The sequence below is a fragment of the Carlito syrichta genome, unplaced genomic scaffold (assembly GCF_000164805.1).
Source record: "Carlito syrichta isolate Samal-C Ts95f unplaced genomic scaffold, Tarsius_syrichta-2.0.1 Scaffold132761, whole genome shotgun sequence".
Classification (NCBI taxonomy): Eukaryota; Metazoa; Chordata; class Mammalia; order Primates; family Tarsiidae; genus Carlito; species Carlito syrichta.
This window is the reverse complement of record NW_007076857.1, coordinates 112,978-123,319: the sequence shown is the minus strand read 5'-3', so window position 1 is coordinate 123,319 and position 10,342 is coordinate 112,978.

Below are 10,342 nucleotides of genomic sequence, written 5' to 3'. Positions count from 1 at the left end.
CAAAAAAAAAAAAAAAATGTAAGATCATAGGCCCTCTCTCAGACTTGTTTACTCACAGGCTCAGCAGGGTTTGGGGTGATGGACGTGTATCCCGGTGTGAAGAGAAGCACTGTGCAGGCTCCGGGCAAGAGTGAGCTCAAACTCTGCCTCTCTTCCATCCCAGCTTGTATGAACTTGAGCAAGTTATTTGACCTTCCTGAGCTGGGGCCCCTGTCCATAAAATGAGTATGATAATGCTGGCCCCAGTTCTTTAGCCACAATTCCGAAACCTCAGAACCTCTGAAAATAAAACTTTTTGATTGTAAACACTTTATAGGGATTTGAATAATTAACTTGCTTGATTGTAAAACTGTTTGCTGTGCTGTCTTGGGGCACAGATTCCTCATCAACCTGCTGCCATCAGTGGCCTTCTTGTAAGTATAATAAACCGATATCTCTCCCTGAACAAAAAAGAGGGAATTTTTTTCCATAGGTTTGGTGCCACTTGCCCTAAACTTGTATGAGGCTATTTATAATCTCTATTCCACTTAATAGTAATATTCCTTTATGTCACTGCAGATTGTTAATGTGTTTTCTTATAGGCGTTGCCTAAAACTTCCCTGGGAATGTTATGTAATGTATAGTACATACATAATTTATTTCTAAAATCCACAAATTCTGAACTCTGAGACACATCTGGCCTTGGTTTTGGATAAGGGACTGTGATACCTAGTTTGTAGGTAGATCAATATATATGATGTTAGTATGTCAGTACGTATATAAAACTCCTGGCAGTCAGTCGATACCCAACAAATGCAACTGTTAATGCTCTTGTAATCCCTCCATTTGTGTGTTCATACTTTTTCCATTTTGTGCCTCTCTTTTCCCAGCACCTTTCTATTTGGTATGCCAGGCTTTATTCTTCAGATATTTCAGTATTTTCTGTAAGTCAGAGGTAAGTTGAATTGTATCCATTGTCCCCTCTGTGCAGGTTACTAGATGTGACTAGATGTCACGGGGAAGTAAAAATGCATATTACATGGTCTCTTCCAGCAGAGAGCTTAGAAACATTCTAGGAAGAGAAAATATAAGTAGGTGTCAAGTTTTTCTTTTAAAAAAGAAGCCATTTAATAATGTTTCAAGCCACGAGGAGACAGTATGTTAGAAGGTAGCTTGTGCTTCGGGTTGGCCTCCTGGCAAGATATTTTTTTTTTTGAGTTGAAGTCTCACTCCGTTGCCCAGGCTGGAGTACAGTGGCATGCTCATGGTCACCCCAGCATTGACTTGCTGGGTTTAGGTGATCCTTCTGCCTCAGCCTTCCAAGTAGCCGGAACTACAGGCATGTCCTACCACTCCTGGCTAATTTTTTTGATTTATTGTAGAGGTGAAGTCTCGTCAAGTTGCCCAGGCTGTTCCTGAACCCGTGGGCTCAGGCAATCTTCTCACCTCAGCCTCCCAAAGTGCTGGAATTACAGACTTGAGCCACTGTGCCCGTTCCCTGGCAAGTTTTTTAATAAAGGAGGTAGAATCCTCGGTGGGCACGAGGGACCTGTGTGCCTCAGAACTGTAAACTCTTGGTATGTCAGCTCTCAGCTGCTTGTTGTTGCTTTTCTTTTCACTCAGATGCTGCGTGCCTGGGGAGGCCTTGTGGGTGGTGTGATGTGATGAAAGTGAAGGGCATGCATGCTGGTGGCAGGCTGCCAGGTCTGCATGACGGTGGGTCTTGGACAAGTGACCTCACCTCCTGGGTGTCTCAGTTCTTTTATCTAGGCATAGGGGTAATAGTACTTACCTCCTGGGGATGGACGATGGAAAGCATTTGCACAGGTAAGTGCCTAATAAGATTAAACAGCTTTAGTTATCAGGACAATAATGGCAGTTAAGTAGACCACAAATGGGGTATCGTATTTATTTATTTACTTTTAGAGACAGGCTCTTGCTCTGTTGCCCATACTGGACTCAGATTCCAGGACTCAAGTGACCCCCCCCTGCCTCGGCCTCCTGAGTAGCTGGGACTACAGGCACGTGCCACTGTAACTGGTCAGAAGTGGACTATTCTTGCTGGGGCCAATGGTCGACTCTGCTTGAGTGCAGGATTGAACTCCGTGTGGTCTCGATCTCTCGCAGCCTCAGCCCTTTCATTTGTAAGCTGCTCGTGACTACTGTGTGCACCACGAAAATGTGCACAGGTATAATTCTTACCCTTGAGGAGGTGACCTTATGAAGTTGGCTAAAGCAATAGGTGACTGACAGTTCCGAGAAATAGTACGGTTTACGTGTGTGTCTTTACAAACAGCCTCCCCCGCCCCCTTCCTGATTTTTTCTGTGGAGACTTAGACTCTTCAGTTTTCTGGAGTGTTCTTCAGTTCCTTTATTCCATGACTGACCTTGGCTAGGAAAAGAATTGGGCCGTTTTCAGCACATCGTAGACAACTGTCAATGTGTCCCTAACTTTCCACTGTGAGACCCCCTAACAACAGGAGAGTGGAGTGTGACTTGCAGCCTTTCAGAGGGCTGAGAGTGCAACGTCCTGAGGCAACCTGTCCTCAATACGCGGTTTTTCCTTTTCAACTAAAAGTCGTATGAATTTTGCATTCTGCTGTGTGTGTTCTGATATTACAAATCTCTAAAAATTTTCCTGTGTACCAGAATTGATCTTCCAGGACAGGAAATATGCCACTTATTCCAGTGGCTCCCTTATATGCGATTGTACTTTTAGGAACACAAGGAATGGTGTTGACTGTCCTTGGGCATAGAAGAATTAGTATTGTGATTGGCACATCTTTAATCCCCTAATTACTTGTCTGTAGTTTTCTTTCCTTTTGGCCCTTGAGGAGGGAGTATTTGCTCTACATGCAGATTTGGTGCCCTTTGGTTTAGATAATTTAGATAATTGGCAACTAGGTTTGATCTCATTATCAGAAATTTTAATCTGGATACTATCATCACCAGTTCCATCAAAGGAGAATTTGGAAGGCCAAGAGGTTCACTGGATCTTGTTTTATATGTGAATGTTCTTCTTAAATGGGGAGGAAAAGTTAAAACCTCAAAAAACTCTGTGGTAAACTGATGTGGAAATCTGATACTAAAAGAATCTCAAGTGATTTAAAGTGTGTAAGAGTTACTAACATTTGTAGAGTACAGAGTGCATTAAAGCAATGACAGGCAGAAGAGAACGTTCCAGTGAAGCCTTCACTGCTCTTGCTCCCTGGTTGCAGGGTGCTAGAAGCCCCCTTGCATAGGGATTCACCTCTGGGCTCCAGACATGCCCGGGTAGGGATGCTGCTGTGACCGAGTCCTAACTGCCAGAAACTGTGGAATTCTCCTCTCTGCTCCAGGTAGGTACCGTGGGTCCCTGCCTTCAACCATCTTGGGGATTCTACTGTTTTACACAGAAGAGAATGCCTGGCAGGGCTCCATTGTCCTGGGCCCTATAGAAATGGAGGGGTTTGACTGGGCTCAGTGGCTCAGCCTGTAATCCCGCGCTTTGGGAGGCCAAGGTGAGTGAGACCTCATCTCTACAATAAATCAAAAAAATTAGCCGGGCATGGTAGCGCGTGCCTGTAGTTCCAGCTACTTGGAAGGCTGAGGCGGAAGGATCGCCGGAGCCCAGCGGGTCGAGGCTGCGGTGGCCGGGAGTGTGGCCACTGCACTCTAGCCTGGATGACAGAGTGAGACTCCAACGAAATGGAGGAGTTTGGTAGTGTGTTCCCTCTCCTGGAGTATGAGGCAATCCTTCCAAAGATTCTCATACTTACACCCAGACTCCCTGAAGGAAATGGCAGCATTTTTTGATGTCGTGGTTCAAAACCTCACTAGAATGGTGTGTGTGTGTGTGTGTGTGTGTGTGTGTGTGTGTGTGTGCGCGCGCACGCGCACACGTCTGTTTTAGTTTTACTAGATGATGTAATTGGGCTAGTGGTTTTAAGTGAGCATTTCAAACGCAATCAAATTTGATCCCTGTTTCCTTGGTTGTAGTTACACAAAAAGACCACTCGATTTAGGATGGTGGTTCTCAGTGGGAGATTGGGTGGAAGTTTTGTCCCCCAGGGAGCATTTGGCAGTGTCTGGAAACTTCCAGAAGTTGAGTGGGGGATGCTATTGGCATTTAGTGAATAGAGGCCAGGGATGCTGTAAACATCCTACAGTGCCTAGGACGTCCCCCCACAACAGTGTTTTCTGGCCCAGAATGTCAGTAGCACCAGGGTTGAGAAATCCTGGTCTAGAAGTTGATTGATTGTTCAAAAATAGTCTTTTATTGATTTCTAGTGAATGTACAACTATTGAAATTTAATAATTTTATATGGTGGGGTGCTTTGTATGGAAATTCAGTCTTTAGTCATTAAATGACATCTTAAATGTCATATAATGTAATATAGTGAGGCTGTATGAGAACTGGACATTAAAGTGAACAGAAGCCGGGCTCGGTGGCTCAGCCTGTAATCCCGCGCTTTGGGAGGCTGAGGTGAGTGGATTGCCTGAGCCCGTGGGTTTGAGACCCGCCTGGGCAACTTGGCGAGACCTCATCTCTACAATAAATCAAAAATTAGCTGGGCGTGGTAGCGTGCGCCTATAGTTCTAGCTACTCGGAAGGCTGAAGCGGAAGGATCACCGGAGCCCAGCAGGTTGAGGCTGCAGTGACTGGGAGCGGCCGCTGCACTCCAGTCTGGGAGACAGAGTGAAACTCCAACTCAAAAAATAAATAAATAAATAAATAAATAAAGTGAATAGAGGGCACTTAGAGGTTAGATTGCCTAGGATAGAAGCCAGTCTGGATAAACCCTCCCTAGGATGCCGTCATTTACATCAAATTGAGGTCAGCAGAATGGGAATTTTTCAGTAGATACCATTAGAAAAATAAAATAATTTTCCAGCCATGGTTCCGAAGTTCCCCAAATGTATGTCTTTAACCCATACTACTCTTGGAGCTTCAGCTTTGGACCCATGTGTTTTTTTTTTTGTTTTTTTTTTTGTTTTTTTTTTTGAGTTGGAGTCTCACTTTGTCGCCCAGACTGGAATGCAGTGGCACACTCATGGCCACCCTAGTGTCGACCTGCTGGACTCTGGCAATCTGTCCGCCTAAGCCTTCCAAGTAGCTGGAAGGCTAATTTTTGATTTGTTGTAGAGACAAGGTCTTGCCAAGTTGCCTGGGATGGTCTTGAACCTGCGGGCTCATACAGTCCACTTGTCTCAGCCTCCCAAAGTGTTAGGGTTACAGGCTGAGCCACCAAGCTTGGCCAGACCCATGTATTTACTTAACAGTTTACTATTGAGCCTTCGGACATGCTGGGCACCCTCCAGAGTGCCAGGGCATGGCAGGAAATGATACACGCAGCTCCCTGCTATCTTGAAGCCTGTGTTCTTAGGCAGGTCTGAAGGACGAGCAGAAAGTCCATGTACTGACTCCCAAAAAGTAGGAGGAGACTGGCCGAGCCTGGATAGGTGGAGTGGAGTGCTCACTGAGCTGGTCTGGGAGGAGTTGGCCATTCAGGACCTGCAGGAGGCAGCGTTTTGTCCACAAGTCTTGAGAAGGAATGACCGGGCATGACTGGGGCTGTTGTTTCCATGTGAATGACACCTGACCTGTCTCCATTGGAACTCTTGATTCCTCTCAACCTTACCCAGTTGCCAGGAGACTGGGGAGCATTCCTCGATCCCTCTCCTTCCCTCACATTCTGTCTCTGGCGCTCAGACCTGCATTCTGCTTTCCCCTCTTCCCAGTCTAGGGCAGCTCTCTTAACAGTGCCAGTGCCTCCGATGGGTCTCTCCACTTCACCCTGGTTCATTCCATGCTCTCCTATGTGCAGCTGCCAGAGAGGTCTGGAAATACAGGCTGCCTCCTAGCCTTCATGGCTTCCTACTGCATTCAGTACACAGAGTGTTCCTCCTTACGAGGCCTGCACCACCTTCCTCCTGAGCTCCAGCCCCAAGAGCCTGCCTGTCTGCCTGAAGACTGCGGTCCTTCTTCCTGCCGCCATCTGCCTCGCTTGCTGCTTCGTTCCCTCCTCTGGTGGGCCTGGAGCCTCGGTCTTCCCATGCTTTGGCTCTAGAGTCCTGCAACCCTTTGTCCTTTGAGCTGCTCCTTAGACCCCCCAGCCCTGTGCCCCTTTCTGTTTGCCATCTTTTTTTTTTTTTGAGTTGGAGTCTCGCTCTTGTTGCCCAAGCTGGAGTGCGGTGGCATGCTCACAGCCACCGCAGCCTCGACCTGCTGGGCTCAGGCGATCCTTCCACCTCAGCCTTCCAAGTAGCTGGAATTACAGACGCACACCACCATGCCCGGCTAGTTTTTTTTTTGGTGATTTATTGTAGAGATGAGGTCTCACCAAGTTGCCCAGGCTGGTCTCAAATCCCCGGACTCAGGCAATCCTCTCACCTTGGCCTCAAAATGCTATCACAGGCTGAGCCACCGTGCCCGGGCTCTGTTGGCCATCTTGAGATGGGAGGTCACTCATCTGTGCTGCCTTCACATGGAGGAGGAGGAGTGAATGATTTGGGGACCTGCCGTCCTTCCCGTGGGCTTGGGTTTTTGCATAGGGGATTTTCTGTCAGTTATGTTTTCCTCACCTTTTGGAGCATGAGGAGAACTGAGCCATTGGTGGTGCTCATGGAGGCAGTGACCATACCCCCCAGGGAGTTCCCTGATCCCTACAACTGGTGTATGTTTCACTGTGTCTTCATGGTACACAGAAAGGTAGCGACATATTGATGTTGTTAGTAAGCTTTTGAAGTAGCGCGTGGTGAGTTAGTTGGCCTTTCTTATTACAAAAACGGAAATGGAAAGCTAGCACCAGGCCTTGGCATAATTACTCCAGCATGCAAATCAGGGCTGGAAGGAAGTTGACGCTGTGTACTTATATGCTCCATTAGTCTTTAACACATGTCTCAAATAAATGAAGTCTTATTTTGTTAGATGTAAAAGAACGCATGCTCCAGGTGTTCATAATTGAGCCATAGTATATTTATTTGGCTCCATTCTTTTGGATAAACAGAATGTGGGAATGGGAGGGCACAAAGGGTCCCTTTGGCCCTGTGCCTTGTTTACCACAGGCTGATGCTGGAGCATTCTTTAATTTCCAAATGGAAAATGAATGAATATTAGAGAGGGACCATACTAGTCAGGATTAGAGGAAATCTGAGTGGCCTCTGAGAGAAGAAGGTTTCTGAGAAGTTGTTTAAGATGATTTGTTGGTGACAGAGAAGCTTCCAAATTGGTCCAGGAGATGGATCCCAGACATAGATCCATTTTACAGGAAGTAATAACCTGGAAAGTATATTTTCCTAATGTGGGAAAAAGACATCCTTTGAGTCTAATTATTGCTGTTTTTAGAAAAATTCTAGTTCTAATTTTGATTGTCTTGAACTTGTTGATAAAATTGCCTTTTTAAAAGCTTATATATCTCCTGGAAATGTAATGTATGCCAAGTGAAGATTATTTTTTAAACTTTATAATAACATCTTTCACAGCATAGAATTTTAAAGACCATGTAGACAGGAACAGATCTTTGAAGGGAAACTTTACCTTGGCTTTTGAAAGTTCATCTAATTGAAATTAAACTAAGGGAGTTTACGTTATCTAACTCTAGACTATCTTTATGTGTTCAAGAGGCTCTAGAAATCTGCATTACCACAAGCAAGTTCTTTAACTACCTGTGATGGAAAATGCTTAAGTAAGCAATTTATCCCGCATATTCTATTCAAAATCTATCAATTTAAGATTTGCAGACAAAGTGTTTTATTTGTATTAGTATTATATATAGGTGATGTGGAAGATAGAAATAGATTTTTCTTACCTTCAAAGAACATGTAGTCTCTGGGCAGGGGAAGGCAGACATGCAGGCAGTGTGAACTGTTAGGTCGCAATAGAGCAGTAGTAGTATTAGTAATTGTGATCGTAATAGAAACAGAAACCAAGCATGGGACATCAGAGCACAGCGTGGGAGTGGTGGTGTCTGAAGCAGATGGGCAAACTACAGATCTAAGAATGGGTTTTACATTTTTAAAGGATTGTAAAAATGTGCAAAGAAGAATATGTGACAGACCATATGTGGCCTGTGAAGCCTGAAATATTCTTTATCTGGCCCTTTACAGAAAGAGGTTTGCTTAAAGGGTCAGGAATGCTTTACAGAAACCCCTGATGTTTGAGCAGGAGTTTTACAAGATACGTACCTTTGATCTTGAGGGCAGCAGAGGAGGGGTGAGAATGGGGGCTGTTGCTGTAGGGGTGAGTACAGATGTTGTTCATCAGTGCAGTAGGCTGTGGTGGGGCCTTAGGTGGGCCGAGTGTGTGACAGGTCAGGTGAGAGAAGACCATGGCTCATCTTCAAGGCTGACCAGTTGGAGCTCAGTTCTGGAGTAGCGAACCTTCAGAGGCCTTTGAGTGAGAATGCCAGTGTCATTCTTGGAGTTAATTGAGAGATTGAAGTAAATATTCTGTTTTTTTCTGAGATCTGCTTTCCTGAACTTATAAACAGCTCTTCAGAAATGATGGCATTGTCTAACAGGCCACTGACTGTGGCATTTGATGTGCAGATGGGTCCAGAACATTTGGCTTAAGACTGAAGATTGGTGATGTATTAAGAATTGTTTTGATAAGCAGCAGACATCTGTGAAGTCTTGGTGATCCCATAAATTGAGGAACTTGAGAGAATCTAGAGAAAGACAAAAATTTTTGCTGATGTCAATAATCTTATTTCAACTGTTAAACTTCTGCATGAAGTATTTAAATGTTGTCTAGAGTATTGTGGTCAATCTATCCTAGGTGTGGATGTATCCTTTGAGAAATAGAATGTAAAGAAGGTACTCTGACTCGTAGACATTCTAGATTCCCAAAGACAAGATGTCTCTGAGGACAGAACTTTTATAGTCACTTATTTCAAGAAGGATTCTTCGAGAGAAAGCTGAGTAAAGTTACCCTAATTTTGCATATATACCCTGAGAAAACTCATGAAGATAAAAATAATGTTCTTTGTTATCCTCCCATCATTAGCATTTTGGTGTGTAATCTTTGTTTTTTTTTCATTATGTATGTACTTAGGTCATGTTAGAGAATCAGGTCCCATGCATTGTACACTTTGAATCTTTCAGTGGAAAGGAGGATGACCTGATCCTGAGTGGATGCTGAACAGACACATTCCCATGATTCCTGCTGATTTGATTCTCCTAGTAAGCCTTATTGCTGTTCTCTGTATTAGAACCCTTCTGTGGAAACGATGGGCACTCCTTTTTTTTGAGACAGGATCTCGCTCTGTCACCTAGGCTAAAGTGCAGTGGCGCAATCACACCTCACTGCAGCCTTGAGCTCCTGGGCTCAGGTGATCGCAGGCGATCCTCCTGCCTCAGCCTCCTAAGTAGCTTGGGACTATAGGTCCACACCACCATGCCTGACTGATGGGTACTCTTGACTGTCACCTGAAGCTATACTAGCAGGAAACTGTTTGGGCTTTGGACTGTTTTTTGCAGAGATCAGAACTCTTGACTCTTGTCTCAGAGTATGAAGGTGAAAGCCTCTCAATTTGATGTTCAGCATGATCTGAAGTTGCTAAGATGGGCTAACATTGTGAGGAGGATACTGCTACAGCGAAATAGCAGTTGTCTAGCAACCCAAATTCTTCACAAAGTCCTTGTCTGCACCAGGTCACCCCTGAGAGTTAGGCAAGTCCTAGGAGGCCAGTTCTGCGGGCCTGGGCTTGTCCATCTGAGCCTCCTTCGCTACATTGCCACTGTCTAGTGATGTAGCCACGACCCTTGGTTGGGACCCTTAGTGGAGACTCAGTCTCCCCTTCTCCAGGAAACCTTGTCTAGGGGTTGATATTCTAAGGGATGAGCTGTGAACACAAGGATCCCTGCGGGTCTCACTCAAGAGGAGGCTTATCTGTGGGACCTGCACTCGCTAACACTTGCTGTCTTTTGCTGAGCTTCCCCAGAGCCACACAATCCCCTGCACCAGAACCTCGGTGGCCTGGAGAGAGTTTTGTGTGTCTGTTTTAACGTCTTTTGTTTGTTTTCAGAAGAAAGCCAATATGCTTATGGTAGAATATTTAGAAAATGCACAATAATCTCATTGTCTCACCATCGTTAATATTTTGGCATATATTATTCATCTCTTTTGGGGGACATAATCTTCAGCATTTTTACAGAAATGAGAACATACTTAAATAATTTTTAGTCTTTAAAAGTAACCCGAAAAAAAATAAAAATAAAAAAATAAAAGTAACCTGGCTGGGCTCGGTGGCTCAGCCTCTAATCCCGTACTTTGGGAGGCTGAGGTAAGTGAATTGCCTGAGCCCGTGGGTTCGAGACCCGCCTGGGCAACTTGGCGAGACCTCATCTTGCCATAAATAAAAAAATCAGCCGGGCGTGGTAG